Below are 27,087 nucleotides of genomic sequence, written 5' to 3'. Positions count from 1 at the left end.
AATTTTTGGCAGTAATACTGAAGCTATTACTTTTGGATATGAGTTCACCAATCTACACTGCTGTAGATTTCCAGTTAGTTCATGAAGGGCCTTTAAAATTACACACAGAGCTTCATTAATTGCCTCAGAAAAACAGCAAAAAAACATCAGGCCCTTAAAGTGTGTGCACACAGAATGGCCATTGATCTCAGTGAGTATTCCCCACTGGAGGACTGATCCTGTGTCCTGGGAAGGCAATCACAATTTTCCCAGTAGCTATGTCAGGCACTGCCTCAAAGTACAAGGACTTTTGCAGGATGAGGCCACATTAGCTGCTCTCTGGCTATCTCATCATCTATATACATAGCTTACATACACAGATGCATATATATAAAACTCTGACTCAGTGTGCTAAAGTGAAACAGCTATTGTTTTAACTCAAATTGGAGACCAGTAAAAGATCCCAAAGACTGAGTCTTTCAAGGTTCTTTTGTCCTTTCTCCATCTGGTAGTGTCTGAACACTTGTTCTCCAAACAGCTACCCAGAAAGAAGAATTTCCTATGCCTTCCTTACAAACAGCACAACTCCATGTGATCCTCCATCACAACAAATTGATTTATTTAAATAAAAATAATGATCTTCTTTCCTTTCTCTAGACCCAGCAGCAAAATCCCATGTAACCCTGATCAGCAAATTGATATAGTTATCTTCTTTTGCCCTCCTTCCTTGAACCCAAACAATACCACCCTGATCCTCAAGTAATAAGAAAATGATTTATGCAAACAAAAATAATTATCTTTCTTTGCTTTTCATCCTCTAACTGTATAATCTCAGCAGCTCCTTGTTTAACAAATTGATTTATTTAAATTAAGCAAATGGTGATCTCCTTTTGACCTCTGTAGAACATCTCTGTGGCAGACTCTTACCGCTGCCACCACCTTACTCATATGCTTAAAATATAACAGCACTTCTAAGTAACCTTGTTATTTTAGGATTATTCTGTTCAAAGCTCATGGAATTACTGTTACTGTGCCATCAAATCAGGACACATCTGAAAAATAATAAAAGTTAAATGTACTTTCCTCTGTATTTTTTATGTCAAGGACAGTTATTAATCTAATTTCCCAGGAGAAATCATAGAATGGTTTAGGTTGGAAGGGACCTCAAAGATCATCCAGTTCCAACCCCCTGCCACAGGCAGAAATACCTCCCACTAGAACAGGTTGCTCAAGGCTTCATCCAACCTGGCCTTAAGCACCTCGAGGGAGGGAGCATCCACAACCTCCCTGGGCAACCTATTCCAGTGTCTTACTACTAAGTCTAGGGAGGATGGCTGTATATGGTTTTTCTACACCAGTCTCTCCTATTGTGCTGCCCTTAAGGTTTTTTGCAGACAGAACTGTACCAAGGGAGGTCTAGGCTGGATGTTAGGAGGAAGTTCTTCACAGAGGAAGTGATTTGCCATTGGAATGGGCTGTCCAGGGAGGTGGTGCAGTTGCCATCCCTGGAGGTGTTCAGGAAAAGGCTGGATGAGGCACTTAGTGCCATGGTCTAGTTGACTGTCTAGGTCTGGGTGATAGGTTGGACTGGATGAGCTTGGAGGTCTCTTCCAAGCTACATGATTCTATGATTCTGTGTGCAGCCTCACCTAGAACACTGACTGAGCCATCTAGTGCTGGCCTGCTCTGTGACAAACACCAGGATCACAATCTCATAGAGGATTGAATTCATTATGTTTTAAGGATGTGTCAAACCATAACTGGTATTGTAAGGACTCTGGGCCTGGCAAAACTTTCACAGGCAAGAAAAGAGGCAGAGTCCTGTCTCAGAACCATTGGCATGATCTCTTTGTAAAAACATTGCCTGCTGGATAGTCCTAGAATTGCAGAATTGTTTCACTTGAGAAAGACCTAGAAGGTTATTGAGTCCAACCATCAACCTAACACCACCATGGTCATTAAACCATCTCAAAGTGCCAGGTCTAGATGTTTTGTAAACATTTCTGGGGATGTTGACTACACTACTTCTCTGGGCAGCCTGTTCCAGTGCCTGATCACTCTTTCAATAAAGATTTTTTTTTTTCCTAATACCTAAGAGAAGAGACCATCACCTACCTCACTGCAGTCTCCTTTCAGGTAGTTGTAGAGAGCAAGTAGGTCTCTTCCCAGCCTCCCTCCAGACAGAACAACTCCTGCTCCCTCAGTTGCTCCTCAGAAGACCTGTTCTCCAGGTCCTTCAGCAGCTGTGTTGGCCTCCTTTGGACATGCTTCCACAACTCAATGCCCTTCTCTTAGTAAGGGGGCTATAGGTATATTTCTGTGTATATTTTTTTACTGTACTGGTTTAATTTAAGATGGCATTTTCTGTGCTGTCCAACCAGTATCTCTGTTTTGTGCAGCTGCTACTTAAAACCAGTCATTTTGGCATTATGCAGAATGACATAATTATATCTCCCATAAGCAAAAGTGCAAATAGTCCCACTTAACACCTAATCATATGATATCTGTTGTGAAATGCTGGCAAAGGAGCCAATAGATATGACTCTTACTTTGCTATTAGCTCTGGTTCTTCAGAGGCAAGTACAGACTGCAGCTGGAATTTGGCATAGATAGAAGAGGTCTGGAGTGATAGTGGGAGCCTGAGTGTGTTGCATATAAAAACATTCTTCTTCAACCAGTTTCTATGGTGTGTAGTACTCTGAGCAGGACATTGGTGTTAACCAGTCTTCCAGATTTTTAGATGCTCTGCTTTTTTTCTGCAGTTAATTCACACTATGTGTCTGTTTTGGTTCCAGACCCACTTGTGTTCTCTGACAGAAGACAGTGACATGACATGAAAGATAGCACAAGGCTCTTATTGTTACATTCAATAATTGATTCTTCTGAATGGATTGTGACTTCCTAAAGGTCCCCAGAGAGAGGTAAGAATGATTGTACAGCATCATAAACCTTAGTTTCTTCCAAAGCCACAAAGTTTTCACTCACTCAAATCCTTCCCCTTCAAGGTCTAGCACTCTTTGTGACTCTCTGGAAATGCATGAGAAAATCATTAAGAGATGGGGTTTATTAACAGATCCTTTTCTTCTTTCTTTTTCAGTAATTTTAAATGAGTTTTGTAACGTTGAACACTGAATTGGGAATCACTAACTGAATATACTTAGTTGTGCTTATTTCTGTGATTGCCTCCAACTCTCCATAGGGAACCCAGCTGAAAGGGGAAACCCAGCCTTTTCTTTATTCTTTGTGAAATATACTTTTGGTTCTTCCCAAAGGCAAAATAATGGAGGGGTTTGTACCTGAACACCTTTGGGGATACAGTCTCAATATATTTGGATATTCGCTACAGAACATTCAGCTTGCTGGAGCTTTGAGCTCTGATCCTCACCTTGGATTACCTTTACTCTGGTCTTGCAAAAATCAAAGTAAAGTGAGACTCTGACTATAGGATTATGCAAAAATGTTCCCACAAAAGAAAGAATAATCTCATTCTGAAATTATACATGGAAGATTAGAGCTGCTGCCTTTTAAAGAATTTGGCCCTCTGTTGGCTTGCCAGAGCAGCAAGTATTTCTGCAGGTGGCTTGAAATTGGTAGAACATGAAATAGTGTCAATGGTACTGGTAAGAGGATTAAACAACAGTTGTGATGTTATTGAACGGTTTGCAGAGACCATATTAAACAGCCACAGCAGTCCACAGGTCAGCCCTGCAGTTCTTCCGCTAAGCAAACACAGATGTAGAGTTCCCTTTCATGGTCATCATTTCATGCCTTTGACATAAGTTAGACTCTAGAGACTAAATGGCATATTTATAGCCTAAACATTAAAGATTCCCCTTCTTTTTGGATTATTAGTAGACACTGATGTTTAAAGTGTTAGGAAAAGGAAAAAGCAGGAACTCAGGACACTGTGGATGGGCTCCAGTGCAATGCAAACACATAAGTGAAAAATTAAGCGGCTAGAATGTTCCCCAGTGAAACACTGGGGGCTTTTCCAGTTGCTGACAAAAATTCTCCTTAAAAATCCAGTTGGATTTAAATCTCTTTTTCTTTTGGGCTGATCTTCTCTGCGTCTTGCCAAAGCTGCCTATGAAGTTGCAGCGGTTGAATTTCACAAGGCGAGAGGAGTTCAGTTCATGTCAGCACTGCCAGGCCTCTGCGCTTGTTCAAAGTTTGTGCAAATCTGCAGGGACTACAAATTGGCTAGAAGAAATTGAGGGAACAGTCTGTCTTAGAATATTCCTCTTCCCTTTCTATTCCAACAGGAACTTTGACAGTTCTTTAACAGTTTCCTCGAGTTGTTTTTTTCATTTGTTTGTCTGAAACCAGGAGTCAGAAACAAAGTAAATAAATAAAGCAGATATGTGATAAGTGGAGACTTTCTTCATACACATATAATGCATGTTCTTATGTGTGTCTAGTGAGGATATGGTGGGACAGATTCTTCTTATTTGTCTGAATGGTTGTATCTTGTTTGATCCTTAAAACCTATGCAGTTTTCAAATAATTAACCTTACCCCTATTTATGATTTTATGTCAAGATAGAAGAGCTTTATGTAAAGGTTCTTGAGAAAGAATTCTTAGAGAAGGGAGAAGATAAATCAGCTGATAAATTACAGAGCCTTTGGTCAATAATGGTTGAATATGATGCAAATTTTAAGTGAAATTTGCAGCATGCAACTGCTCTGCATGTAGCCGCTTCTTCCTGCTAAAGGAAATAAACATGTAACCAGAGAGTGTAGCAATGAATTACATTCAACCTCAGAAATGCTTTAGCATGTCTTCAGAAGCAGCTGCCTGCTTCAGTGATGGATTATAACTTAACATGGGATCCCACAGGCATGGCAAGGTATTTATGTAGTGTTCTGATTGCTCAGACACTTGGAACAAATGTAGAGTCAGTGCTAACAGAAATCAGAGTATCACTCTCTCCCACTTTATTTCATTTATTTACATTTAGCAAGTGCTGGGATATTACAAACCACCAAGCGCAACTGTAGCTGGAATGTAGCTTCCAAAGCTTATTTACAGTAGCTCTTACTCACAATGGGTAATGGTATATTACTCCATAAGTAGTTCCATTGATTTCAGAGGGTCTGTTAGAGAGAGGTTCCATTCCTTGTATAGCTGAGTATCTCTCAGTCTTATCCCATGTTTAAAATGCAGAAAGAGCTCCTTTAGTGCTGTGTTCCTACATGCTTGAAGAGTTTGAAATAAGACCAACACCTCAACCTCACCAAAGAGCTGATAGAGGTGCAAAATACTGCTGAGGCTGGTGAGATGCTGGGTTTGCAATACTTCATTGCAGTGCTACGTGGCCTTCAGTTAGTGAAGAGCACGTGGATGTGCATTCTGTGTGCTGTTTTCAGCTCTGCACTTGAAATTCCAAAGAGAAAAGAAAAAGCTGAGGTTCACATCAGTAGCAAAGAACATCAGGTGATGTGGATTTAAAGAAAACATTAATCAATCCAGATTTGCTTGGAGCTGGGCCCAGGTTCACTCAACAGGTTGGTGAACCTTAGCAAATCCTTCTGTGAACCTGTTCTGTGTTTTGACTACGTAATGTGATATGAAATCATCTGAGTTTTGTGTGGTTTTGTTTTGCACATTTTGGAATGCTTGTGGGGCGAATCCAGGGAGAGACAGAGACGTTACATTTTGCATGGTACAGTAAGGTAAGCAGTATTTCACTCTTACTGACACTCCCTGATACCAGATTGAAGAATGGTTGAAGCTGTCAGCATAGTTTTAAAGAAGGGATGATCACTGTCTGTCAGTGTTCTTGTGTCTACAGTAGTCTTTATTTCAGAGCCAAGACATTGTATCCTAAATAACGATATCATGAGGTCTGAGCTGTTATTTTCCTTTTCCCTCTTCCTGGTAAATGTCAGATTTTTTACTGCATGGGCAGGTACTGGAGTTGTGAAGACTATGTTAGATTTCTTCGTGTGTACTGGTTTGGAGAAGTTATATAGTGCTAGATAAAAATAGGATTTTGTCTGTGGATGAACAACTTGTCTTTTAACTCCACTTGCTTTGTATCTGAATTCATAAATAGGTGTACCCAGTCTCCACAGGTGAATGTAAGGTATTTAAAATGCATCTACCCCAACGAGGTGACATTTTCTGTTCATTTTATTTCTGGTCTAAGATAGACCCCCAAAGCAAGATATGTGAGAATCTCAGCATAAGAAACAAAATCAGATCATTCATCAGAGGATGTAGTTTTTTTTCTTTCTGTTTCTGGGTAAACAACTGAATAATTTTCCTAGAGTTGGGACGTTGGAGAGAAAGGCTGGTGGGAGGATGTATTTGTTTTCCAGCACTGATTTACTGTCTTATCATTGAGATACAATTGTAGATCAGTCTTATGACAGGTAGCGTACAGGAAAAAAGAAGGGTTCACGGGCCATAGTTCAGAGAGTGTAGCTTCAGAGTTGTAGCATATATACTTGGTCAGACTAGATAATATAACTCTCTCCTCTGGCCTTAAACTTCAGGAATCCCTGAAGAAGGGAAAAAGCAAAGTCTCCAAGGGTAGTAAGAAAAAATATAACAGGCTGGAGGTGTCCTTTAATGCCCCTGAGGTTTTGCCTCCACTAACCCATCAAACAGCCTGTGGTACAGCCACTAATTGAATGGTCTTGTCAGTCCATTCGGAAGTACAGTAGGAAGGCAGAACAGTTTGCCAGTAATACTCAAACTGAAGCTGACATCTTTATTCTTCTGTGCAAGAGTTGTGTTTGCACCTGCTTGTATCATTGCAGTTTTCCACTAAGGTTGTCTCACTTATTTAACCTGACACACGGAGCACCCCTCAGAGGTCCTTGAGATTCAAAGCAGCATTGGAAGTGACAGCTCAGATAACGGAGATAATCATATCGGACCTTGTGGGACTGCACTGACTACCTTTTAATTGATAATTCCAAGTTTCTGTAATAAATTTATTTCTTAATTACACACCCTCATGTCATACATGGTCGCTAATGATTACCACTAGTTGAAGTTTGCAGCCTAGAAGGCATCCTCCTCCCTACTGTATAATCATGATCTTCCTTCCAAATTAAGATTTTCTCAGGAAGAAAATGAACAAAACCTGCACATTAAATCCAATTCCTTCCAAATAAAAGAAGGTAAATTTAGGGTACTAAATTAGGTGATTTTAATTAGCTGATCATTTCAGGAATATCATAAAACATTTAAATAACACTGAAGTTATGTATATTTAAGCAGTTTTATGGAGAATTAAAGTCTCAAATGATAAATTTAAAATGTAAATACAAAAGTTGATGGAGGAATGTTAATTGCTTTTCCTAAGTTTCTCACGTGGCCTGAGATGTTATGAGAGGTATCAAGAATTACATTCACAGGAATAAAGTGCCTAGTCCAAAGCTTATTAAGTCCTTGGAAATTTTCCATGGATTTTAGAAGTCATTGTATGAAAATAACAAATGCTTCTAAATGCCTAACTTCCAGTCCTGTGGAAGTCACTTATATGCCAAAATTATATATGTGATGTCGATATTCTAAAATAGCTGTAAATCTCTAGTTTAAGCTTCCTTTTAGAAGCCAGGAAATTTAAACTGACCTTAAGAACATACCCAGTTCCCTTTTAAGCAAATAAAATTACATTTACAGTAATGGACATTTTACACCATCAGATTAGTTTGCAGCTTACATAGCAGGAGAAGCTGCTGTGACTGGACAGCAACGCTGGATTATCATGGATATGAATTCTCACTTGCCTGTCCAGGCACTTACATGATTTTTGATTCAAATAGATCAAATTAAAACTTCATTTTACAGTTTGATAATAATCAAACACCTAATGTTTGAAACTAATGAACATAAGTTCAGGAGTAGGAAGGCTGGAAAGTCACGATGCATGCTTTTGTTTAAATTCCTCACTCTAATCCGCTTGGAAATTGATATCCCATTGGAAGAAGTAGCTCAGAAAGTGGACTGCAGCAGACTGTTTCCTTGGCTGCCTGAAACTATTTGGTCTTCTGGGAGAGTCTGGAAGAGGCATGGCTACATTTCTTTCAATGTCAGGATCTGGATGGAAGTGGTAGCCTTACATACAAGCCTTTTGCCCCATGTAGGCATCATATAGGTAATAGAGGTATCATGTTGCAGGAGCAGCTTTTCCACCAGTAGTAAGGTGGAAGTGGGGTTGGCATCACCTGCATCTCCTTGTGACTATATCCTTGTAAGTGGTATGTGTGAGAAGCAGATAGATTAAAAGCCTGCAGTTCCCATTGCCCAAGGAATGAATCAAGAAGAAACATTTTTTTCTCAAGAAGAGATTCACCTCCACCCCTGGAATGATTTATTTCAGAATGGAGAGTCAATTAGAAAGTGCAGCACTACTTTTTATTTGTTCAGTAGTGAGACAAGTTTCACTGCTGCTTTTTTTAAGTAAAAAGAAGTGCTGGTGCAGATGTATGAGCCTGTTCCATCAGCAGGTAGATGAGGTGAAGCAGTGCCCACCTGTCTGATGTCTCAGTGTTTGGCAGAGGTAATGCCTGACCTGAAGTGTTGTATAGAGCCACCACCAGCATTTCTGGGACAGGGATGTGTGTGTGCACTGATACTTTGTGTTACGGAGAAGCCGCCCTGGCTACGTGAGAGAAGGGATGAAGCTACTGTCTGGTTTTGTTTGTTTCTTTTCTTCAAAGCATGTAACATCCACCTTATGCAGAATCTGTGGCACGTGCTCTAGGATGTTGCTATGCCTCTGTTTCTTCAGCTGTTGGATGGGGATATTATTATGCTCTTGCTTTGGATGCTGAGAGGGTTAATTAATTATGTTTATGAAACCCTTTGAGATTCTCAGATGAAAGGTGGCTTTAGAATTGTTAGGTGTTATTATAAGAAAAAGGAATGATTTTATTGCTTCATGTTAATGGTTAACATCTGCACCACAAAACCTGCTTGATCACATAAAGATTCTGCTAAGCATTTAATCCTAATTTGCAGGCTGATGCATATTCATTTTATTTAGAAGATTAATTTAGTCATCAAAGGTTAATCTGCCTCGGGTTTGTAATTAGACAGAGCAGTGACTTGGCGTCTGTGGGCTCACCCAGGTTGCTCTGGGTTTTCTGAGTGGGCAGGGCTGTAACTGTCACCAGTTTTCACTTCCAAGTAGTGCTCAGAGAAGGCTTAGTTTTTGGAGTAGGTAAATGTTTAGTGGTAAAATCCTTGGCCAGTTTGCAGATTGAAAATGAAAGAAGCATGAGAATATGGAAAACCCACACAGCGAATCTCAGAATGCTGGTTTAATTCATCCCTGGCAGGTTTACTCAGTGAAATGTCAGGGGACTGAGCAAGGGGGTGTTAATTTTTGTGTATGAAAAATGATTACCAGATTTCACAATGCTTTGTGGATGAATCCTGTCCCTCTTTCAAAATGACTGATTAGCAGTATGCAGAAAGTTTCTGAAATGAAAAACTATAAGGCTTTCTGAGGAAAAGATCAGATTTTAACTTTCAGCTGATGCTAGGAGACACTGTTAGAAGGCTGTACACTGTGACCTGTAGCTGCTTGTCCCCCTGAAAATTAAACCTTTTGTGCTCAAGGTTGGCTCCTTTAATCAGAAGTCACTAAAGAGAATGTGGTCCTTGTGGAGAACAAAAATGATGTTTCCTTTGCAGGTACACCAGAAGGCATCTTTAATTACTGTTTATAGAGCTGGCTGTTAGTTAAGTGTGCTGGATTATTAGTGGCATGGCATTGTCTTTTGAAGTAAGGAAGAACAGTTGCTGCTTCTTTGTCATGTCTCCACCTTTTCCCTGTGGCAAAGTAGAGGAGGGTAGCACAAGAGGATATGTACTGCATGCTGCTGTGCTTCAGCAGCATTGTTAGACAAGGAGGTGGCTTTCAGCTGCAGACACAAATTGGGTGATGGGAGGCCAGTGTGACACAGAACGTGCTCATCCTCACTGTTCTAGTGTGCCTGTTAAAGTGCTGTCAGCAGAGATTGGGCTGTCAAAAGGCAGCTGTGTGACCTGGGATTCTAGTTCACACTGGGTTGGATGTGGGAAGTTCAGTGTGGTAGATAGGACTGAGAAAGGGCAGATCAAAATCTTGCAGAATGAAAATTTGTTTTTGAAATAGTGGTTTACCTCATGTGAAATCAATATGTGCTGCAAAGTAAGTACTGAAAATTAAAATCATGCTACTAGAAGTTAGTAAGTTGGCCAGAATTTTACATTTTGGTGCAGCTTGGCTTTGATTGAGTTCAGAATTCAGATTCCAGAGGGTTTTGCTCTTCTCCCTGCCACCCCACCCCTCCCAACCCTCCCCCCACCCCAGTTCTCACATCTCTATTATGATTTGCCAGTTTTCCTCTCCTCTTTCTGGTGCAGAACCTCAGAAGCATCCAAGAATGGATTCTGGAGACCATAAAGAGTTCTTAATTGAGAACAGCCCCAAATCAAGTTGAGTTTCAGCTTGACTATCAGCGTATAAATGAAACTCTTTTATTAAAGCATTGTATTTTAATTATGATGATGAACATAATGTGAAAAAGCTTTTAACACAGCAGTTATTTGGTTGATAGCTAAATTAATTTTGGAGGGATGATTACAGCTATGGCTAGTTGTCTTCTTTGCTTTCATTTCTACTTGATCTAATGACTCCTCACTGATTTTCATTTGGACTTGAGGTGAACTTCTAATTCATTTGCTAATCAGCTCACGCTGGTTGAGGCCTGTTATTGAAATCAAATTTGTTATTTCCAGTTTAAAAGGACAAAGAAGTTGATGTGTTGAAGGAAGCTGAAAATGTTTTTGGCTAATGATATGCAAAGCTAGGAGCTGTTTGCAGGGCATCTATTATTAGTCGACTGTAAGCATTTGTCCCTTTCTTCTTTGTAATGAAGATAATGAGCCATGCCTTGAGAGCACTGGTGACAATTCACTACAACTGAGGGGAAAAAAAAGCCCGAACAGCAAGAATATGTGGCACTCTAAGCAGATACTGAAAAACAATGTTAGTTACTGTTACGTGGTTCAAGCCCTTCCCTTCTAGCCAAGAGACTGAAAATGGAATTAAACACACACATCTGCCATAGATTTTAAGCTGTTTCTGCTGTTTTAGTTGTCTCCTTAACCCAAACCTTTAGTGTCTTCTCTTGCATCTTAATCCTGAGCTGATTTGTATGAATGCACGATAGGTACCACAAAAATGTGGGTTGTGAGCTTCATCTGTCATCCCTGATGCTGTATCATTGACTTCAGTGAGCTTCCAGAGGAATGAGTCTGGCCCACAAGAGGATGTGAACTGTCAAGAAGACAAACCTCTTTCTCATCCATCTGAAGTGTTTGTGGGAAAGAATGCCCTAAATATTTAGCAGGTTGTGTAATTTGAGAGGCAGTGCAGAGTTTTTTTTAATTTTATTTTTCTACCTACCTTTCCATTTTCTTTATTAAATAGAGGAGAACCTTGCCTTAGGCCCAGCGTGCTTATGACAGGGAAAAAATATCTGCCAGAATCTCCATTATTGCTCAGACCTGTATATATGGTTATTGCTCTTGTATTTGTAATAGCAAAAGGTGCCTATGCTTCTTATGAAAAATGATGTTCTCTGCACCTTCTCCAAACTCAGCACGATCTATAAAGAATCCAGGAGGGTTTCGGTTAATCAGGTTAATCAGCAGGGCCTATAGCAGGGGATCTGTAAGGACTGGACATGTGTGCAGTAGCTGGGCATTGCAGTGGCATGTTTGAGTGATGCAGCCCTAGGAATCGGGAAAAGCAGAGATGTTTTAAGTCAGTTTAGCTTCCTCTCCCTTGCACTGTTTGGGAGTCAGTGCAGTTGCACAGACAGCATCAGTCAAATCTATTACAGCCCACCCTAGTTTCTGCTGGACAGAATACTTAATGTGCAGCTTCAGAGCTGCTGGGAACTTTAGATGTTTCCACTAAGGTCCCCTGTTTCAGCACTGCTGAAAGGCAGCCAAACCACTTGCATCAACCACCAACAAGGATCTTGTCCCTTCGTATTTCAGCTGCAGGGAGCTGCAGTGAGTCAGGCTTGGGTGGAGAGGGGGAGATCCTCCACCCAGATTGCCAGCTCAAGCTTGCCGCTGGTTTATGTTGTAGTCTTAGGCAATGTGTTAAGTTCTGCTTCTGGAAGACCTCAGGGTTAAACTCTTACAGCTCACAACCATTACATATTAATGGCTGAGTGCTACCTGTTGCAGTGCTGTACGTACTAGGGCCCTGGGAGGACCCCTGTGTGTGTATGTTAACCAAAGTGTTTTACATTTGGTACGTAACAAGGCACAGCACAACGCTCATGAATAATGCTGAGTATGGGAATATTCTTGCTGCACTCAATGGGGCTGCTCATATGTGTGTGTAATGGCAAGTGCTCAGTCTGAGCCCCTCTGCAAAAAGTTCACAGCTATGCACTGCTGAATTTGCATAGTACTAACCATGAAAGTCAATATTTTAAGGCTGTTAGAGCAGTCTTCACATTCCTCCCTTGTGTGGGATAGTTCCGAAGTAGATTCTTGTTGTCCTAGGACCTTCCAGGCTGTAGGTCCCTGGTAGGGCTGTCTTTCTCTCAAGTAAGTATGGCAGCTCCAAGAGTTGTGTGCTGGTACCTTTGAAGGATGAGAAGTCAGCAACTCCGTTGGCTGGCAAGGCCTCTGCACAGGTGAGTGCTTCGTTTTCCCAGCAGAAAGGACTGTGCTTTCTGCCTTTGCCTTTGCCTGAGGGTGACTTGTCTTTATCAGTTACCCTGTGGGCACAGGAAGTGATATTGTATGAGAAATCATTTTGCAACCCTATTTCTACTAATCATTGCCACTCCTACCGTAATAACAGACAGATGCAATAGGCACGATTCATGTTTCTATTATTTTTCTGCTACAGTTTGCATGTGTTTTCCATTTAATTACAGTATATGAGTTTCATATCTCTCATTTTTTCCCCTCTTGCATTCAAAGTTGAATTTGATGTCTGTGATATATAGATAGGCCTGTGGTAAATTGTTTGATGCACTTTACACTCTTGGGCCTGAGTCTCTGCAGATCTCTTAAGTGCTCTGAACATTTTCTGGGTTTGCTGATGGCGCAATGGTATCTGAGATACTACTGTAGTAGTTTCTGCACACAGCAGAAGAGTAGCATTTAGGGCCTGTATTGATAGGATAAGGGGCAGTGGAGAACAGTAGATTTAGGTTGGACTTTAGGAGGAAGTTCTTTACCACGAGAGTAGTGGAACACTAAAACAGGTTGCCCAGAGAGATAGTTGAGGACACAGCCTTGGAGATATTCAAGATCAGGCTTGAGAAGGCTCTGAGCAACCTGGTCTAGAGGACCAGGTCTGCTCATTGCAGAAGAGTTAGATTAGATGACCTTTTGAGGTGCCTTTTCACCCAAACCTTTCTTTGATTCTGCATTTAATGAAACCCAACATAACAACAGCAACAACACCAAAACCAATCATAACCATAAAATGAGTGAATGCCTATTTAGTTCACACACAGCTCGTAAAGGTTTTGAAGGCTTGACATACTTTGAGTGAGTAAATAAATATAAATAAAGCAGATTATTTTTTAAAAATCTTTAAATGTGCATTACACTATCAAACTATACTGTTTGGAAAGAGCTGAGGTGTTTGGTTTCAACAGCTGCCCAAATACATATTTACACATACTTTTAGATATACACAAAGATATCTTTATGGCAACTTTTGGGCCCCACCAAACTTTATTAATCATTGTTTGAATGTAGCATTTTAGTTGCTTGAACACCACAAGTAGATGGGAGGCAGCTAATCACAGGGGAAAATGCTGATTTCTAGGGAGGAAAAATATGAAGATATTTTTGAACTTAAAGGTCAGGATATTTAAAGTCACTCACAACTTACTTATCCCACAACCAACAGTACCAAATCGTGTAAGAGTGGTGTGGGATGTATGGGATATATCTGTGTACTGAGTGGAGAGAGTTTTGTAGGTCATTATAGGCTTTTAGTACCTGGTTGTTCAACCAGGTGAATAAAGAGACGTTTCTCTTGATGGGCCTTTCTCCTGGGCAATTCCATATGGAGTTTGTACTAAGGCTGCTATCACTGAGGTGTGTTTCATTACTTGTGTGTCATCTATGAACTGCAGATATTTGGGGATGCCACCTTCCCTAGATCTGGAGTATTAGAGATTTAGAATATTAGTGTCCTAATTCCAATTCAGTTCATGAGGATCAGGATCTCTGGGCTGCTCCTGGCTTCGATGTTTAATGTGATGTTTAGTGTGATACTTGCAAGACCAAATTTCTTTACATAAGAAACTTCAGAGTAGGGACCTTACTTTCCTGCTTGCCTGTGATGTTATCAAGCAGTAATCCTTGTTAAGTAAGGATTAATGTTCAAACATGATCAAGCTGGTTAAATGTCTTTCTGGCTGCAGAGATCTGGCAGGCTCTCCCTCTGTCTGCCGCTGGATTATTGTATAGACCTCTTTAACATAAGCCAGTTTACCTGAGGGTCTGTGTGTGGGGTCACCAGCTTCTCCCACTAGCACTGAGGAACATGAGACACTGTCTTGGACTGAAATCTCACTTGCATCCAAGAACTATGCCCTACAAAAGCATCTTTTAGATGTAAAACTCTTGGAGCCAAGTTTTCTGACTATCTGCTGGAAAATTGTTCTGGATTTCACCAGCTTGTTTTATCACATGCTAGAGGGCTCCTGTATTAAGACTTGTCTTAAGCAATCCTCTTAGTGATCCTGTGAGAGGTGCTTGCATTTTAAATGAAGTCAACCTGTTGTCCATCTCTTATGGGCAACTTGATCAGGCCCCATGGGGCAAAGTTAATGAAATCTTGTAATATTCTGAAAAAACCCTTTACAAGCAGCACTCTTTACTTTTCAGTTGTGCTGCTGATTTGCAAAACTTTCTAGGCACTCCTCTGGCACTCAGATTTCTTTATCTGACTTGTTAGGAGTGAACATGGCCCTTAAGGACTCCTCTACTTTTGGAGTGTTGTCAATTTTACCAATTCAAAGAACGTCTTTGGATAGTTATCAGAAGCTGGAGCTGAAAGCATGTTTGCAATTACTGATGACATAGCTGTTTCTATTTGCTGCTCTCTCTTTTAATTCCAAAAAGTGATATTTTTTCATTTGGCAGTAGATATGAGAAAATATGTCACTGTGTATAATTACAAAATGCTGTTTATTTCTGTCTTGTAACCATGGGGGGTTAGTTGGTACAATACATTTGGTTCGTTCTTGGCTCACTCGTATGCATGACACACATTTAAATGTATTATTAATTATCATATTAATATCCATTCTTATGTTAATTTCCATGGGATCATATAATTCTACATGTCTCCAAATTGATATTCAAGTGTATATGGAAGCATGAAGGAAATAAACCAAAACACAAACGATTGAATGATTTACTGGGACTTGCCAGTGAGCCTTAAATAAAATCATGTTCCTTAGGTTTTTATCCAAGAGACCTGTTTCTTTTCAACAGACTTTAACCCCACCATGATATTTGCTACAAGACAAGATTCATTGCTGTGAATGGGCTTTGCACAAAGCTGCTTCAAGTGTTCCTTGTGCTTTCAACCAGATTCTAAATAGAAACCTGCAGTACTGATTTCCTAGGTTGCCTCTGCTGTCTCACCAGAGTAGTCTGACTGCACAGTGCACTAGGAAAACCACACAGTATTTCTGGTGGCTTGGATTTTTCACTTGATATATAACAAATACATGAATAATGGCTCTATCAGTATCTGTGAGTTTTTCAGTAGGTGACAGATTGTTTTGCAAGAGAAAATTCTACTAGAAACAGCAACTTGGACACAGGAAATGTTAGGGATAAGAGGCGAACCTCAACTTAAGTGCCTATTGCCCAGGGACTTAAAGGGCTTGATACAAGTGTTTTGTGCTCTGCTTCCTGTAAGCACAGACCATCCTTACCTGAAGACTGGTGAAACCAGTGGGAATGTTCAATTCCATGTGCCTGCATGAGAGAGAGTGCACATAACGCCTGGAAAGCTTGGGGTTTTCCCCAGAAAACAGGCCCATCCAACTCAAACCTCCCCATTTCTGAAATCACTTTTGTTTCAGAGGGACCGCACCTGCTGCAGCTTGCAGATTGTTGAGTTCTTTTATCTAATCCTGGTGAAGTTTTAAAAGGTTTCAGATACATTCATTATCCACTTTTACTTATCTTTGAGAACACACAGTGTTCAGGGAAGATAGAGGGTGCCTTTAGCTTCTTGATTTAGCTGGTGGTTGTCACTGCAGAGCAGTGTCATTGCAGGGCAATGTCATGAAACCAGGGTGGGGGTCACAGCCTTGACATTTTTATCATAATGTAAGAATAGCTCCCTGAAAAGTCCCTGCAGAGCAATATATTTCGAGGTCACTAAGCTTTACAATCATCTCAAAACATGCATGTAAATAAATTGTGTGGGCTTAGCTCTGCTGCCATTGACAGTTTTCCCCAGGTAAATGGCAGGGCTGCTGTGAAGAAAATTCCACTGAGTAAGAAGCACCACACCTGAACAGACTTAGAGTTACTCTTCTCAGCTGGGATTTAGTAGTTTTGGTTCTAGGTGGCAGCATAGTCCTTCTCAAACCCTCTGAGGTTCCTGGGGTACACCTATCCTCTGTAATTAACTGCAGAGATTCTGAGTTACTTCTGCATAGGCTGGCTCTGGAAGCAGCAGGGTCACATCAGGCTGTTTGAGAAGCAGAGCTAGTAAAGCAGGGACACTGCTGCACCCACAGGTCCCTGCTGCTTCTGGGGTGTGAGCTGGTACCTGTGTGAGGCTGTGGAGATGCATCTGCCTCTTCAGAGACAGCTTGTTTATTGTTTCAGAAGTTGCATGCTTTTCTGTGCTTCAGTTTCACTTGCTAGGGTAAGACTCTTGCACTTTTGGTCTAATAGTATGAGCACTTCAGAGCACAGATGGACAGTCATTTCTATATTACCTATGACAGTCAGCTCAGCTCTTGTGAGAGACACCATTATTCTACACTATTATTATTATTAACAACAACAACAAAGTGTATTCATAAACCATAAGGCCTTATTTTAGAATATCAGACCTCTTTGAACTCAGCCATTTAGAAGTCTGAGGACTAAATTAATGTATTGAAAATATGTTAGGATCTACTTGTTTTTAAGCAGAAATGAGTGTTTTATCTGGAAATAGTAATGGAAAGAAAACTGTGTGGTTCACTAAGGCATATCATTTAGACCTGATGATAGAATAATTGTTTTCCATCAAGCAAACCAAAGAAGAATCCATAATAAAATTTTACAAGTTAGCTGCCACCAAGAATAAACTCAAGAGCACTATATGAAATGAATCGAGTGTTTTAACTGAATCTTCTCTCAGGACAATAACTCTAATGTAGAGCCAAGGTCTGAGGAGGTCACCTGCAGAAAACCCTCCTGGGGCATTTCAGAGGAGAAAGGAAATATTCTTCTCCCTGTCAGGTTCACTTCTTGTCCTAATATGTCTGAGGATGTGCACTGAAAACGTAATACACAGCCACCATTCTGAAGCAGGTTTAGATAACAAGGGTCATTAAGAAATCTCTGAGGATGACAAACTTAACCCTGTGTGAACTCAAGGATCATATCCAGCTACTAATGTGAAGAATAGGTCTGGTTGATTGTAATTGTGACTGAACTAGAATGTCACTTACCATTAGAATCAATGTTGGTTACTTTAGATTACAGCATTTCTCTAAAAAAGTATGTGAAGGATCATAACTGGCATCTACTGAACCTGGTCTGTAGTGATTTTTCCAGTCCTCTGTGAAAGAACATCTGGATACCCATACCTCTCCAAACACCCTATCTAAGACTGCAGGAGCGGGGTGTGGCAATTCAGTGGAGGATCCCAAATTAAGATACCTATTGGGAAATGTCTACATTTGTCATCACAAATATGTTCCTAACTCCACAGCTTCTGCTAAGGCCGTTTGGGTAAGCCAGGGTGTATCAGGACTCTCTCTGAGTACAAGGGATGGTGCGTGCTTCCTGAAGCACCACAGTGCTCCTGGTTACACGGAACCCTGGCGTGTTCGGCTGCAAGCACAAGGGCAAGGTGCTCCAAGCACGTTGGTGGGAATTTTCCTGCTAGCTGTGTGCTGAATACAGCGGAGAGGGGCTGGCACTGCCCTGCCAGTGTGAAAGGTTCCTGGCTGCTGCCACCATGAAAATCATTTGCTGAGTGTTCTCAAAATGGCTTAATTTAAGTCTGCCTGTATCAAGCATAGAGGCCTCTGTGATTTCCCTTGTCCAAATCCCACACGCTGTCCTACAGGCATGCTCTTGAGCCTCAGCCCAAGTAAATTTTTATAGCTCCATTAACTGGGATGTCATCAATTTGAACAATTACAAATTACAATGATATTAAAGTATCCAAGCAGCACTTGCCAGAAGTCAGCAAGAATGGGAATTATCACATTCTTTGCTCTCCAGTCATGCTGGGGCTCTTGCTTGGTTTCTGTTCCCCATATCTTGCATCGGGGAGCCTGCTTATCAAAGGTCTGATTTGCATTTTTGCTTCCTTGAACTCCTAACATTACTCATACCAGTGAAGGAGCTTGGCTCAGCAGAGAGTTTTTAGTATATTTTGTTTACTTAAAGGGATTTAGGTTCTTACAGAAAACACTGTGTAGAGACAGACTAACTACAAGGATTACAGGTGAGGTTTTTTAGCTCCTCTTCTAACTCGGTTCAATTCAGTGAGGCTTTTTGGCTTGGTAAGGTGTGGAAGTTTTTTGTTCGTAGTAAAAGGGAAAAAAAAGATCCCTTGGGTATATTTCATGGATGAGAATGATAGAAAAGGAGCCTTCTTTACAGCAGGTTCAATTCTTTGTGCCCATTTGTCAGCAGTGTCCATCTCTGCACCTCTGAGTTACTGTCAAGGTGCTGTGTACAACAAAGCCATCTCCTCTCCCCTGGGATCAGGCAGAATTTTTGTCTCATTAGATTTTCTTCTTGGAAGCCTTTTTTGATTCGTGCTGATGAGATGAGCTAACTTTGTAGCTCTTCCCCTCCTCCCTCCCCTTCTTTTTTGCTCTTGTTTTTGGTCACGGGAAACATATTAATTTTCAGAGTAGTTCAAACTGGTAGTAACTAATTGAAGGCACTGTGCAGCATAGTGTCTTTGGGATGCTAATAGACAAATATTCACCAGGGAGGGATAAATTCAAGTCCTTGGGAAATGGGAAGCCCTACTTTTTGGAGGACTTGTGGTCTTGTGATGGAGTAGACTCAGACTAATTCTCTCAGTACGATAAATCAGTAGTGATTTCCTTGGACTAAAAAGGAGTTGCAAAGAGACAACACTAGTGACAGAAGAATCACTGCCCTTCTCTCTTAAGAACAGGCAGTTGGTTAAATTCCTCTGCTTCTCAGGTAGGGTGGAATGCCATGCAAGTGATCATTCAGTCTGTGGGGAGTGGGACACAATCAGGATGCTAATGTGCTGTGAGTGCAGCTGTTTCTTCCTTAGTGTCACTGTGGTTTGACTCACCTTTACTGCCAAAGTATTCATTCACTGCTTTTCATTTGTAACTCAAATCTATCCTACACACATTTGCAACTGAGGTTTGTAAGAGACAATTTTATGCTTGAAAAGGGAGAATTACTTTACAACTGTACCTGTTGTCTGTGCAAATGCTTGACATCCTTGCAAGATTTCCTTTCACTCTGTGCCTCCCGTTCTCTGTCAGTAAGAAACAGAACATGTATAGTTCTAAGTGCTGAAAAACAAACACTGCTGTGATATATTAGCTTCTTCCCTCCCTAACCAGTGTTCTAAATATGGCTCTACTTTGAAATTAAGTGCACTACAGAATATTCGGTTGCAGCACATTGCTGGCATACAGTTTATAAATTGTTAGTGTTTGGCAGCCCTTGGTTTTTTAATTCCTACTGATCACAAGTAGCTGGCACTAATCAGCTCCAATAGAGTTATGGTAGTGTGTACCTTCTTAAATGGCTGAAGTGGAGATATACATCTAAAACCCCCATATATAATAGCCACATGCCAGAAACACTTTACTTTGAGCAGGGTTTTTATTTTACTTTTTACATCTCTCACATTTTACATCTGGTTCAACAGTTCTGAAGGAAACTACATCTGATGTGATAGCAGGAGATCTATATCACACATCTCAAAACCTGCCAGAAATGCAATTTAAATATAGTTTTGGACAGAGTAAAAAAGTATTATTGGTATCAGATGTCTGGGCAGTGAGAAGTTGAGCTCCGTCTCGGCTTGGGTTTTTTTCATGCAGAAGGAAAGCATAAGGTGAAATCCTAGTTCTGCTATAGCTGGTGAGAGCTGTGCTGTTGATTTCAGTCATCACGAGTTTCACCTTGCAGCTATAAAGTAACTGCCAAGTTCAAGCCAAACCGTATAGTCTGAGCAGCAAAGGCAGACCTAATGCGGAGATGAGCAGGGCTTGGACTGGTTTGCCAGTGTGGATGTCATCTGTACCATGTCACAGACTTCAGAGAGATCATCTCCAGTGTTTGGATTCACCAGAAGTTTGGGAACAGAAGGCTGGTTCTGGTGTGCATCACTTCAATCCAGCTAGTTTTTGTGGTGCAAGTGTAGAAATGTCTGATGTTTCAGATAATCCAGTTCTAATCAGTAGGAGTTTTATGCCTTGGCCATCTGAGAGTGCATATACCAATTGAGCTGAACTTTATGCCAATTGAACTGAACTTTTGAAGTTCTAGGAGCCATTCATTGGTAATGGATGGAAAATGACCTGCTAGCTGCGTCTGTCACAAATTAGCACCTCCCAGGGCTGGCGTCTGAAGGGGCTGCCTGCACGTCGCCTGCACATGGCAGTGGGTTTAGTTGCTTGGAAATAAGATAGCCTGTACGTTCAAGAGGTATAATTTTAAGACTGTTGGTACTTGGGGTTTGCGGAAAAAAAAGGCCTCAATGATCCAGGACATTGAAACCTGCTAATAAGAGCTGTCAGTCAAAGGCTTGGAGAAGTATTTCTCCATTTATGTGTCAGTGATATGCCAAAGCACCTATGCTAGCAGTCCACATGCATTTCATTCTTGTGCTGGGTTTGTGAGATAGGTCATTGTGCAGAGTCTGGGGCTCTCTGAAGAGACAAACCAAGATTCATTTTGTTACTAAGATCGTAATTGTTATTATTTTAACACTCCGGAGCCCTAATGAAGGACAGGGGCCCCAGCGCGATAAGCTCCCTGAGAAGATGAGCTCCAGCTCTTGCTTTGAAGCACTCTATGTTTTTGTCTCATTACTTCTGATCATAATCCAGCACCAAAAGAAATCAAAAGCTGCCTCTGAATTCAGTGAGAGCTAAGGGCACACAAAAGCTCTCAGGAAATGTTCAGTGCATTGTCAGGATCAGGCCCATAATGTGTAACTCCAGCCTAGAAAACTCATTTCCTTTGAAGCTCAGTTGAGTGTTACTACTACACATCAGCATGTTGCACCACACAGAGTATATCAAATTTGATGTCATTTTTTTCGCCTTCCTTTTTCCCTGGGAACCTGTAAATATCCTTTGGTAGCAAGACCAGAGAGGAATAAATTCTCCTCAATGTATTTACAAATGTGAGAAGCTTTTCAAGTTGTATTTGCAATTCTCTTTCTTGCAATGACCTCTATTTTCATAATCCTTCATGGAATATCATGGTTTAAAGAGCTTTCTCTCCCTGCTGTTTTTGTTAAAAGGTTTTTGGTGTGATATTTGGAAAGTAAAATTCTGCATTTAAATGTTGTATTTTCACAGATATAAATGAAAGAGGCCATATTTATCTTTTTTTTCCTCTCTTCCCCTTTTCTCAGAACATCAGGCAATTCCACTGTTCTGCATGTATTGTTAACTAAACCGTGAGAGCATACAGCAGCTTTAATAGTAAAGCAATTGTGATTACATCTTGCTTGTAATTACATTTATTTCCTCACATATGTCCAAAAAGGCAAGCATTACTTTGGCCTGTAGAGGCATGTGCTAATGGCAGGAAAATCATCTGGCAGCTTGACAGCAAGGAAAATAGCTTACAGTCACTTAAAGTCTTTCATGTCATGGACACTTGCAAAGACTCTGAGCACTCAGTTCTTTGCACACATGCTTTTAAAATCGATTGCATTTTGAGAGAGAGGGAATTTGTTATGTGCTGTGGATTTGCATCTAAATAATCAAAATGCAGAGAGGTACAACTGGCAAGGTATGGGGATGTGCTCACAAGTATGAAAACCTCAGTGATGGACTGTACAGAAGTGATACACAAATAGCCATGGCCTCTATGCTGCACTTGGTGTTGGACTGGCAGGAGCATCTGCAGCTGTTTGTGGAAAAAAGGTGGGCAAGTAGAGACCCCTTGTCATAGGATGGGCTCTGAGACTCCCGTGTATGCCACATACATTGACTTAACTGACTCTGCATGTACTGGATGGTGTCATTGAGAATGACCTACGGGGTCATGAGTTGTTCCTGATAACACAAGGCTTTGCCAGCCCCTGTGTTTCTGACACAAGGTGGCCTCAGCAGGAAGTGTTCCTTGTGCTTTTTAGCAAAAGTCTGGCTTGAAGTTTTACTGATTTAAATCACATGCATATTTGCAGTGAAATCATACATGTAGTTTTGCTTTTAATTTCATCCAGAAAGTTTGCAAAGATCTTCAAAAGCTGTATATACCATTCAGCTGAGCAGTGGCTGTGTGGGGAGAGGATTTTACACTGTTCATATAGACCACAAAAGAGACCAAGCTGCAACAAGATCTTCTGAAATTAGAGGAGGCATATTTGCATCTTCATCCTGGTCTGCTTGCCTTCCTCTACTGTGACTATCAATCTTGACCAAGTTACTGGTTTTCCTTTGGATTGAGTGCTCAGCCAGCACAAGAAAGCTCTCAAAAGGCATGCCTTGATCCCGTTTTAGATCTTTCCCAGACTTGTGGGCATAGACAAGACATTTGATTGGCAATATTCATGGTCTCTATGGAAGCAAATTATGGCCAAAGCTGTAGAGAACATTACTGAAACTTTGTTCAGGAGCAGGTAAACACATGAATAAATGTTAATCTGCACACTCAGTTCAGAACTAATCACAGTCTTGCAAATGTGTCCAATTTGGTATTTTTCTTGCTTAGGTAGAGATGAGACATGGCATAAATCCTGTAGCTCGATGCCAGATGATGAAACAGGCAGACAGACACACAGACTGAGCTGAACTGGTATAAATACACCTAACTTCACTGACAGGGGCTGGCAGTGACTGTCACAGATACTAGATGAGGAATCAGCCCACTGTTTCCCTTTTTTTTGCTGAGTAATTAGGCTGGCCAGCCAGGGTAGCCAAACAAAAGCTCAAATGAAACTGATTCTGCCCTCCAGGCAGCGTGGACAAAGAAAGAGCAAAATAATAATAGAAGTTGTTTACTAGGTATGTTGCTGCTCTCTACAAGGGTAAGGCATTTTCCAGTGTTCTTGGGGCGATAAAGCTCCTAGCAAATGCTGGGCAGGCTTCTACTGCCATAGTTCTGATCTGCTTTATAGACATCTCTCATCCTTTAGCTGCTCACAATACAGGCGGTCATTAAACAGAATTTGTGAGGGTAGCTGAGAGCCACTATGAGGCTAAAACCCAGATTGTTAGGTTTTTGTTTGTTTATTTGTGTTTCTCTGGTTTTGGTTTTTGGGGGTTTTTTTTTGTGTGTGTGTGTGGTTTTTTTTTCTTTGGGTTTTGGCTACTTTGTAGCTTTACTGTGTTTATTGTTCCCTGTCTTTCAAACCTTCCATTGAGATAAAAACTTTAAATAGCAAGAGCACAGAGTTGCTCAACATCTTTTTCCAAAATTTCTTCTTCAAGCATTAGAAGCAACAGTAGGACTATTATTTACCATGGCAATGGCAGGAGAAGGAGGCAGAAGCAGAATTAGTATGGATACAGTAAGAAAAGTGCACGATCTGTGTTACACTACAGAAATGAGGCTTGTCTTCTGGCTAGAATTGAGGTCAAATTACAACATCTGAGCACTGAGTGAAGAAAAGCAGAAGGTTGGAATGGAGTTTTGGTCTGTTCCCCCGATAGAATTTAGGGAGTGCTGAGAAATCTGGCTTTAGATCTGTTTCTGGATTTGTATGCTGTGTCTCTAAGAGTTATGTTAGCTTTTTCCATTCTGCCATCTGAAAATGTTAATATTTAGGGGATTTTTTCATAAAACCAGCAACAACATGGAAAATATTAACAGGAAACATTTTAGATGCTGCAGGAAATTACAGCTGTGAAGAGTGTTTCATATTGTATTAGCTAAAGATCGAATGAGGCTTCTTCCCATACAAACTTTCAAATCCGTGAAAAGGAGAAATACCTTTGACTCCATGTACCTGCTTCTAAGCGGTGTGAAATCTGTGAGGAACTGGTGTTATTGCCTGCTTTGCTTCCACTGGCCAGGGAATCAGCAGATCTACTCACCTTTTAAGACAGCTGAGTTGCATGGTTCTGTGAACTGAATGCAGAGGACTACATGTACTCTGGTCACAGCTGACAACTTGCTATCCCTGCTGGAGCCCTCCACCGCCAGGGGTGTCGTCTGTGGGACACGTGTCTGGCAGGCAATCCCTGTTTGGTACTGCCTAAGATTCTGCCTTCTGAGATAGAGGATGGTCTCTCTGTCCTTTACATTAGAAAGGGCAGATGTTATTTCAGAGCTAGCCTTCTGATACAAGTGAACCTCCAGACCTGGCAAGTTTGGAGTAAGCAAGGAAGCTGCCTAAACAACTGGGTGAATGAAGCGATGCTGAACTTTGTTTTGTTAACTAGCTACCTTAAGTCTAGCCTGCTTCTTTCAATATTAAATTTGCAGTTTCGTAACTTATATCCCTGGAGCATTATTGTGACTCACATTGAGTGACTGGTTTACTCTCAGATCCTGCCCATGTTCCTACACATGTGGTTTATTTTCTGTCTTGGCTGACCTAGAGAGAACATTGCTGTTGGATGAGCCTTTCCGTGAGAAGACCTGGGCTTGCTTCGTTCTGGTCAGAAATCTCCCTAGACTTAATGCACAAAATTAGCTACAACAACCACAAAAGTTAAAATTACCTTATCTTGAGAGAAATCCTCTACTTCTGGAAATGCACAAAATCAGAGATAGTCCCTGCTGCCAGTGTGCCTATCTTGATGCCTGTGTGACTGCAGGGAGTCAGCAGCAGGGTGCCTGCGAACTCAAAAGCTTTGCTCCATTTGGAGCCTTGGACCCGCCACTGGCCTGGAGAAGTGCCCTAGCGATGTGGGAGTGTGTACCATTCTCATCAGGATCGCCTGCCCTCCCTGCATATCCACTTCCCACACCCACAGGATGGCATCAATTCCACATGCACTCGTATCCACAGAATTGCTGTGCTCTGCAGTCTGCAAGGGGTGCATACACCTGATCTGCCTGAAGCTAACAAATCCCCCTGTGCTTGGAAATACAGCAAACCTCAGAAGGGGGGAAAGTTCCCACTTCTGAGATGATCAGACTCTATAATACAGTTTCTTTTGAGCCATATTCTGTTGGGCAGACAGCTATTGATGTGGTCCCCGTTGTCACTTAGGTATTTGGTCTATTCATTATTTTCATTTATATTGTTTATGTAGAGCACCTAGGGGCCTGTGATAAGCAAATTTCACCAAATAAAATAAGCCAACTTTAGTAGGTCAATTAGCATTCTCCAAAGATCATGCATTTTAGCAGGGAGGTTTGCAGTTTACTGCTGTTGTCTGAGGAGAAAATGGAACATAGCCCCCTCCTCACTTCTACAGTGTCAAATATCAACTCTAAATTAGAATGTTACTTATTCTTACTGAAACTGGGAATTCATTGTATGAGGTGAGTAATCACAATGCCGTGCTCTGATTTCATTTCTGGAGATCATCCAATGAAAACAGCCTGGTTTTACCTACTGGGAAGAAATAGGCAAATACAGTCATGTCTGTAATATGTGTACACAGTATATCAGTACTTTCCAGGTTGCTTGCTAAATGCAGCTTAAGAATGTTCTAAGATACAGACAGGGAGATTTGTAATGAGACCTAGCCAATGTATTTCTAGTGTCCGCTTTTGCTTCATAGTGGCAAAATCAACGAAACTTAGGGGTACCAAAGTGTATAAGTAACACAGGCTGGTGGAAGTGGGTTTGATGGTGGATTTATTTTAGATTTAAACGTTATGAGCTTCTTTCTTTCCCTGTTACACAACTTCTAGCTGTTTTATTGCTCCCTTCCCTTCACTTAGCTGTCCTCTTGAAGGAGTCCTTTGAGATGCTTTTTTCTTCTGCTTAAATTTTCCTTGTTTTTTTTTCATGATGCCTACGTGTTTGAAGCTCTTTGCTTGTTCTAGTTATATTTTGGCTATGATTTTCTCACTACTGAAAGTCCCGACATAAAGCAAATTAATCTAGTAATATTGCCTTAGAGAGATTATATAGCATTTATATTTTGTGTGCCATGCTAATATCGTGTCTTTTATCTCAGTTTACTATGGTCAACCTGCTTAACATTGGCTATATAACTTTATAATTCCTCATGTGAGTAAGTGGTCTGTCTTTTACTCACGATTTCACTGACTTCTAGTACTAGACTTGACAGAACCTATAGATGTGTTTCTGATTGCGTAATTTGGATTTAAGCGTCTTGTCGTTGTCAACCAGAGCAAGCCATATGAGCTTTCGGTCTTCACAGTCTGCCTCAGGTCTACTCTTCCTCTGGACTGTATTTGTGATGCAAACCTTCCCAGGAAACAACCTCAGAAACTGAATTTTGTTTATTTCTTTTTCTGACTAAGCTTGTTCTGCCCAAAAGGACACAGAAGAGGTGTATGAGTAGGAAGAGTGTCTAAGAGAGAACAAAGAACAGTAGGATTGCTGCTGTCTGGACTCCTGTATTCAAGATTCATCATCCTGGGCAAATTCCAGATACACACAAAAGTAGGGTGTGGGAGACTATGATTAAACTGGTCTGCTGGAGATCAGAGATTTAGAGTCTAGAATTAGTGTAGGCTTGCCTTAGAGATTTCAGTGTAGGTGGTCATCAGGCCTGCATGTTAAAGAGAGCTTTATCTTAACTC

General features: G+C 40.9%; 1 long non-coding RNA gene across 6 annotated transcripts in view; it reads left to right on the top strand.

The window, feature by feature from the left end:
- LOC135184324 (uncharacterized) overlaps positions 1–27,087 on the top strand; it is a 413,331-nt gene that overhangs the window by 172,638 nt on the left and 213,606 nt on the right. For all 6 annotated transcript variants that reach the window (XR_010305974.1, XR_010305973.1, XR_010305975.1 and 3 more), the window contains exon 5: positions 2,775–2,900. This is a non-coding gene — a long non-coding RNA (uncharacterized LOC135184324). The remainder of the gene's footprint in view (positions 1–2,774; positions 2,901–27,087) is intronic.

This window comes from Pogoniulus pusillus, chromosome 20 (assembly GCF_015220805.1).
Source record: "Pogoniulus pusillus isolate bPogPus1 chromosome 20, bPogPus1.pri, whole genome shotgun sequence".
NCBI lineage: Eukaryota > Metazoa > Chordata > Aves > Piciformes > Lybiidae > Pogoniulus > Pogoniulus pusillus.
This window is presented reverse-complemented; position numbering and strand designations above follow the sequence as displayed.